The sequence below is a fragment of the Scyliorhinus torazame genome, chromosome 18, assembly GCF_047496885.1.
Source record: "Scyliorhinus torazame isolate Kashiwa2021f chromosome 18, sScyTor2.1, whole genome shotgun sequence".
Classification (NCBI taxonomy): domain Eukaryota; kingdom Metazoa; phylum Chordata; class Chondrichthyes; order Carcharhiniformes; family Scyliorhinidae; genus Scyliorhinus; species Scyliorhinus torazame.
The window spans coordinates 17,483,483-17,491,185 of record NC_092724.1 but is presented as its reverse complement, the minus strand read 5'-3'; positions in this window follow the sequence as shown (position 1 = coordinate 17,491,185).

The following is a 7,703-nucleotide window of genomic DNA, read 5'->3' as shown; positions in this document are numbered from 1 at the left end:
GACTTGTTTAATTGTCCACTGTTGCTAACTTTGGTTGGCTCTTAATTTGTTGCCCGTTGTGTCTTTACTTAATTTGCTGTTTCTATAACCTTTGCTCTAGAGTCGCCAGGTATCTTTATGATACCACCACGAGGTTCAAGTTCAAGTACTGATCAATAACTCAACACACCAATTAGTAAGATTCAAATCAAAACACATTTATTATACACAGTAAATCACTACTCATGCATAAAACTCTACTTACTAGACTATTCTCTATCACTAAAAGGCCTATACTTAGCTTGGAACTGGCCCACCAGGTCAGGGGAACAAATGGCCTTTCGTTCGATTCTGAGTCTGCAGGATTCAAAAGCTGGTAGGGACTGGTAGCTAGGAGCGCCTATCTCGTAGCGTGCATTGACTGGAGACTTACTTGGTTGTTGCGGTAGTTAGACAATTCACTGTCAAGGGTTGATTCGCATTGCTGAGTGACCTTGCCAAGAAGAACGATTTGAACTTGGGGACTCTACTTTATAGTCCCCAGGGGCTTTGCACCGTTCGGGGCGGACCCCATATCTGGTTCCAAGTGATTGGACTACGTTCCGATCACTTGGATCGATTTCTCCAATACTGGAGCTGTTCCCTGATTGCTGGGCGGTCCTGAGTGTCCGTTGGCCTTCCTTTGTCTTGGCTCCTGCTGGCGCCGAGGAGTCTGGCTTGACCTTGTTTTACTAAATGTTTCTAATTGTTCCCGGGGATCGCTCATTAGGCTGCAGATGGTCGGTAGTTTCAGTGCTGTCTGGGCTTCTGCAAGTTCTAATACACAGGATTTTTGCACTTGCTAGTTTTTGCCTGTGTTGGCTGAATTTCCCTGTAGTCTTTGCAGACCTCCATTTTAAGTCGGGAAGTGGCCAACCCAGGTGGCTACACCACCACCATTCACGGCTGGACGTGGCGGGTCTGCTGAGCTTAGATCTGATCCAGTGGTTGTGGAGTTGTTTAGTTCCATCTATTACTTACTGCTTATGATGTTAGGTGCTCAGGTAGTCCTATGTTGTAGCTTCACCAGGTTGACACCTCATTTTTAGGTATGCCTGATGTTGCTCTTGGCATTCCCTAGCGCTCTTCTTTGAACTAGGGTTCATCCCCTGGCTTGGTGGTAATGGTAGACTGGGGGATGTGCCGGGCCATGAGGTTACAGACTCTGCTGCTGATGGCCTGTAGCGCCTCATGGATGCGCACCCTTGAGTTAATAGATCTGTTCGAAATCTAGCCCATTTTGTACGATCGCAGTGCCACCCACCATGGTGGACGGTGTCCTTCACGTGATGATGGAATGCCGTCTTCACAAGGACTGTACAGTGGTCACTCCTGCATGACCAGAGGGATCTGCAGCAGCCAGTTTGGTGAGGATGAGGTGAAGGATGAGGGAAACCCTTTCGGGAAAGGAAGTCTGACATCCTTACTGGGTCTGGCCTACAAGTGATTCCAGACACACAGCAATATTGTTGACTCTTAAATCCCCTGTGAAATGGCCCAGCAAGCCACTCAGTTGAAGGGCAATTAAGAATGGGCAACAAACGCTGCCCTTGCCAGCCGCACCCACATCCCATGGAAGAATAAACAAAGAACTCACTATTCTGGCTGATGATCAAAATGAGAGTTCACACAGGAGGACGTGTTATACATCATTTTACATCAGCTGAGTTTTCCGGCGCTGTTTGGCAGGGTATTATTGACACACATATCCTGGTGCTCATCTCAATCTTCCATTGGACATTGATCAAACCAATTGAACATTGCCATCGTTGTTCTGACGACGGTAGCTCACACCAGGAGTGCTAAATGACAGGCTGAGCTAAGCTTCTAATGTTACAAAATAAATTATTTTTCCCCAATGCAGAATGACAAATACACATTGACATGCAGGAAGGTGCACGCTAAATGCCAACCTTACCCGTAGCCCCAATAAACATCATTTCTTTTCTCCACATCCCTGGGTAACACGGTAGCACATTGGTTAGCACTGTTCCCTCACAGCGCCAGGGTCCCAGGTTCGATTCCCGGCTTGGGTCATTGTCTGTGCAGAGTCTGCACGTTCTCCCCGTGTCTGCGTGGGTTTCCTCCGGGGGCTCCGGTTTCCTCCCACAAGTCCCGAAAGACGTGCTGTTAGGTGAATAGGACATTCTGAATTCTCCCTCGGTGTACCCGAACAGGAACCCGAGTGTGGCGACTAGGGGATTTTCACAGTAACTTCATTGCCGTGTTAATGTAAGCCGACTTGTAACAATAAAGATTATTATTATTAATTATTATTATCATTTCAAAGTTTTGCTTGTGGCAACTTCCACCCTTTTCCACAATGTTACAATTGATGGATCCTTGCACTACGAATTTTAGGGGGTTTATTTTATGGAAAATATAATCTTGATTGAAACCCAGCCCAGACTCTCCTCTCTCGACACTGGCCCTTTCAGACTGAAGTGAATTGGGGTTTGAAGCGGCCTCAGGCAGCTCCGTGCCATCGCAAAACTGATTAGAACCCGGCGTGGAATGCCATTAAATTGGCAAAAGAATGGTTGTTGCTAGAAACAGAGATAAAGAAAAGGTGATTGTAGTTTTGTTCAAAGAGATTTCTTGGCTGCGGTTCAAGCTTTTCAGAATATTTCTTTCAGTTGATCAAAGGTTATTTCTTTTTAGCCTTTTGGGCTTGACCTTGAAGTGTTTTGGCCGTTTAGACCAGTGCCCACTTTGAAACGGAGCAGCAAATATACTTCAGTCAGGATCAAGCAATAATTGAGTCTGTCAGAGACAGTCACAGGATTTCATTCCAACAGCGAGGCGGTTCTTTCACCGTCCCTCAGCCCGGCAACCTGCTTTGGACGGCACGGTACCACAGTGGTTAGCACTGTTGCTTCACAGCGCCAGGGTCCCAGGTTTGATCCCAGCTTGGGTCACTGTCTGTGCTGGGTCTGCACGTTCTCCCCGTGTCTGCGTGGGTTTCCTCCGGGTGCTCCGGTTCCCTCTCTCTAGTTCCGAAAGACATGCTTGTTAAGTGAATTGGACATTCTGCATTTTCCCTCAGTGTACCCGAACAGGGGCCGGAATGTGGCGACTAGGGGATTTTCACAGTAACTTCATTGCAGTGTTAATGTAAGCCTACTTATGACAATAAAGAATATTATTACTATTCCCTTTGTTCGCCTACTCAATCATTTTTTTCTTTCACTACAAATGTTACTGATACTAAATTCAAGTGCTGTCATTTCTTAAGTTTATTTTCTTTCATTTCATAGAATCATAGAATTTACAGTGCAATAGGAGGCCATTCCGCACATCGAGTGTGCACCAGCCCTTGGAAAGAGCACCCTACCTAAGCACACACTTCCACCCTATCGCCGTAACCCAGTAATCCCACCTGACCTTTTTGGACACTGCGTATGTTCGGACTGTGGGAGGAAACCCACGCAGACACGGGGAGAACGTGCAGACTCCGCACAGACGGTGACCCAAGCCGGGAATCGAACCTGGGATCCTGGAGCTGTGAAGCAATTGTGCTAACCACTGTGCTACCGTGCCACCCCATTTCCTCCGTTGATTTGGTGTTTTGAGCCAAAAAGGAAAAATATCAGAATGTAAGAAGTTTGCATGATGCCGAATTCCCAGTGACAATATCTGTACACGTGACCTGGCCCGCCACATGAGGACACCTGCCCCTTGAGTTGTCAGTCCCATGACATCACCTGGCCCTATGCATCATTTGTCTCTGTGACATCTCCTCCACAAGTGACATAATCAGCTCTATGACATCACCTGGCTCTATGACATCAGCTGACGCTTTGACATCATCATATATTCATGTTTGTTCCTTGTTGGAACAAGAGTTTGATCGCGTGGCGTATTGAGGACATCATCCGTAGCTTGGGTGGACTAACAGTCAGTCGAGTCCAGCAGCCTGTAGGGAAAACACCTTTCCAATAAAGCTCTTGGGCGCGATTTAACGGGATAAAAAACAGAGTCAGATTTTGGGCATATATAGCGAGTGTTCCTCGGCAACTGCGGCGCTGAGAACGACCACGCTATCAAACGGTACTCTATAGGGCGGTATGGTAGTATAGTGGTTCGCTTCACAGTGCCAGGGACCCGGGTTTAATTCCCCGCTGGGTCACTGTCTGTGCGGAATCTGCACGTTCTCCCCGTGTCTGCGTGGGTTTCCTCCAGGCGCTCCGGTTTCTTCCCACAAGTCCTGAAAGACGTGCTTGTTCGGTGAATTGGACATTCTGAATTCTCCCTCAGTGTACCCGAACAGACGTCGTAGTGTGTCAACTAGGGGATTTTCACAGTAACTTCATAAGACCATAAGACCAGGCCCATCGAGTCTGCTCCGCCATTCAATCCTGATATGTTCTCATCCCCATTCTGAGGGATTGCCCGCCGAGGCCTCTCTTACCTCATTTCCTACACGGATGAGATCAGCTTGTCAGTGCAGCAAGAGAACGGGTGCCATTTTTACATGCCGCCTCGATCTCTCGACTGCCCTTCGACCAAATGCTCCCTTTAATGACATCCCTGATATCCCAAATCTTTCTCATTTAGGGTTAATTTTTTCTGATCTGAGATCAGCGAGTTCGCACAGCTCGGGCGGGATTCTCCTACCGCCCGGCGGGTCGGAGAAACGCCTGGGGGCGGCGCAAATCCCGCTCCCGCCAGCTGCCAAATTCTCCGGCGCCGGGGTTTTGGCGGGGGCGGGAATCGCGGCACGCCGGTCGGCGGCTGCAGCCGGATTCTCCGGCTCGCGATGGGCCAAGTGGACGCCCGTCTTCAGCGTCACAACAGGTCCTTACCGCCGGGACCTGGCTCCACAGGCGGCCTGCAGAGTCCTCCATGGCCGGCGCGGAGAAGAACCCCCCTACGCATGCGCTTGGATGACGCCAACACATGCCGGCGCTCCCGCGCATGCGCCAACTCGTGCCAGCCGGGACTTTCAGCGGCGGTTGGCGTGGCGCCAAGCCCTTTCGCGCCGGCTGTCGCGGCGTCAAACACTCCAGCGCCGACCTAGACCCTGAAGTTGCGGAGGATTCCGCCACTTCGGGGCGGCCCGACGCCGGAGTGTTTCACGCCACTCCTCGCTGCCGGAGTGGCCCGCTGCGCCGGTTCGCGGAGAATCCCACCCCTCATCTCTCGAAACTGCCCCGACTCAGCACTAACAACACCCAGATAATGGCTGGTGTGGGATAACCACCCTCCAGGCGTTGCTATTCTGAAAAAAAATTTTCATTTTTAAACAATATAACAATCCCTTGCATTGAATCAGAATAAGAAGCACACAACACTGTCATGCATCGCCAACATCACAATACCCATTGCACCTGAACAAATATTGATTCAAAAGCCAAATACTGCAGATGCAGGAAATGTGACATTGAAATTATGAGACCTGGCAGCATCTGCAGAGAGAGGAGCGGAATTAACGGGCAGAGTTTTCTATCCCTGCCTGCCACCAGGTGCGTCGGGAACCCACCAGAAGTCAATGGACATTTGACTGAGCGGTCGCATTCCCCTCGGTAAGGCCGGAAAATCCCGGCCCACGATATTCCAGTCAAATAGGACTTTGACGGAATTGGAAGGATGTAAGTCATGCAACACATTTTATGCTGTTGAAAGGGGGGGGGGGGGGAGGTGAAGGGGGTCGAGGAAGAACAAAAGGAAGAGAAGCGACTAACTTCAAAAATACTTCATTGGCTCCAAAGCACTTCGGATGACCTGAAGTCAGGAAAGGTGCTATGTAAATGCAAAACGTCTTTTGTTTCTATCTACACGTCCCCTGTGATTGTGGCTTTACCTTGCAATTAGTTGACTATTTTTATTCTGGAAGAGATCTTGCTGGAGGCAATGGTCTTTCATTCCAAAACATTTATAGATACATGCTAACTTACAAAGGTTAAATAAAACCATGGCAAAACTGGAGCTAATCTCTCTGGTCCACATAAAACCCCTTATGCACATGCTCAGTAGTTATCATCAGAATTAACTCTGCATCTACATCTTTATTCTACATCTCCCCCGCCCCGCACCAAGACTTAACCTCCATACATCTCCCCCGCCCCGCACCAAGACTTAACCTCCATACTATTATACACACATTCTCCTGTACCTCCTCACCCCTCACAGTCTCTGGCACCAGTGGTGTTAATCTCCGACTGCATTCTTGGCTCCCTTTGAAACCATGTAGGGCGTATGCTCTCCAGAATCCTCTCCTTGACAGGCAACAACCTCCTCGGGCAAAGGTTTCTGCTTCTGGCCCATGGTGCACAGGAGATGAACAGAGATTTTGCTCTTTACTTCTTTCCCTTCTTGGCACGCTGGGGAAAGGTCGAACCTCTGGCTGCTCTTCCCTGAAAGGAAGTAATTCATTCAGCTCCTGTGAAGATCGGTGCAGCTGTAGAGAGTCCACAAAACACCTACGCTGTAATGAACGTCCGCCATGGCCGGTACGGAGAAGAACCCCTCATCCATGGACAAAGAGAAGGATGAAGAATATCCCGAAGAAATTATTTTCTTGCTAATACTGTAGGAATTTATTTTTCTATCGGTAGTGGCGAAGCTTGCACACTCTCTTCACTCTGATTTTCGCCCTGCATGTGTCTGAACATCTCTGTAACTTCATCAGAATGTATGAACAAAGAACAAAGAAAAGTACAGCACAGGAACAGGCCCTTCGGCCCTCCAAGCCTGTGCCGACCATGCTGCCCGACTAAACTACAATCTTCTACACTTCCTGGGTCCGTATCCCTCTATTCCCATCCTATTCATGTATTTGTCAAGATGCCCCTTAAATGTCACTATCGTCCCTGCTTCCACCACCTCCTCCGGTAGCGAGTTCCAGGCACCCACTACCCTCTGTGTAAAAAACTTGCCTCGTACATCTACTCTAAACCTTGCCCCTCACACCTTAAACCTATGCCCCCTAGTAATTGATCCCTCTACCCTGGGAAAAAGCCTCTGACTATCCACTCTGTCTATGCCCCTCATAATTTTGTAGACCTCTATCAGGTCGCCCCTCAACCTCCTTCGTTCCAGTGAGAACAAACCGAGTTTATTCAACCGCTCCTCATAGCTAATGCCCTCCATACCAGGCAACATTCTGGTAAATCTCTTCTGCACCCTCTCTAAAGCCTCCACATCCTTCTGGTAGTGTGGCGACCAAAATTGAACACTGTACTCCAAGTGTGGCCTAACTAAGGTTCTATACAGCTGCAACATGACTTGCCAATTTTGATACTCAATGCCCCGACCAATGAAGGCAAGCATGCCGTATGCCTTCTTGACTACCTTCTCCACCTGTGTTGCCCCTTTCAGTGATGCCTGCAAAAAATAAAGCAAGGTTCAGGATCCCCTCCCACAACAAATCATCAACATCAGTGACACCTTGGTTGTCATCCTCTCCCTCTTTCCCCAAAGAGCAAATTCATTTCTGGAATGTCATCTTACAACTGGTTACCCTCATCTTCGATGCACCTGGCTAATCTCAAAGAGAAATGAAAGATCTACGATATCCTCGTTGTGATCGTGAGGATGGTGCTTTGTTCATGAAGACTGATTCACAGCATTCTGAGTGTTACAATCCCATTTAATGCTACAGCTGGACGGGAAGGTTCCAGAACAGAACCCTGGCTCAGAAGACCGTGGTTTTTACTTGTGTTGAATAAAACAGGGAGGAACAG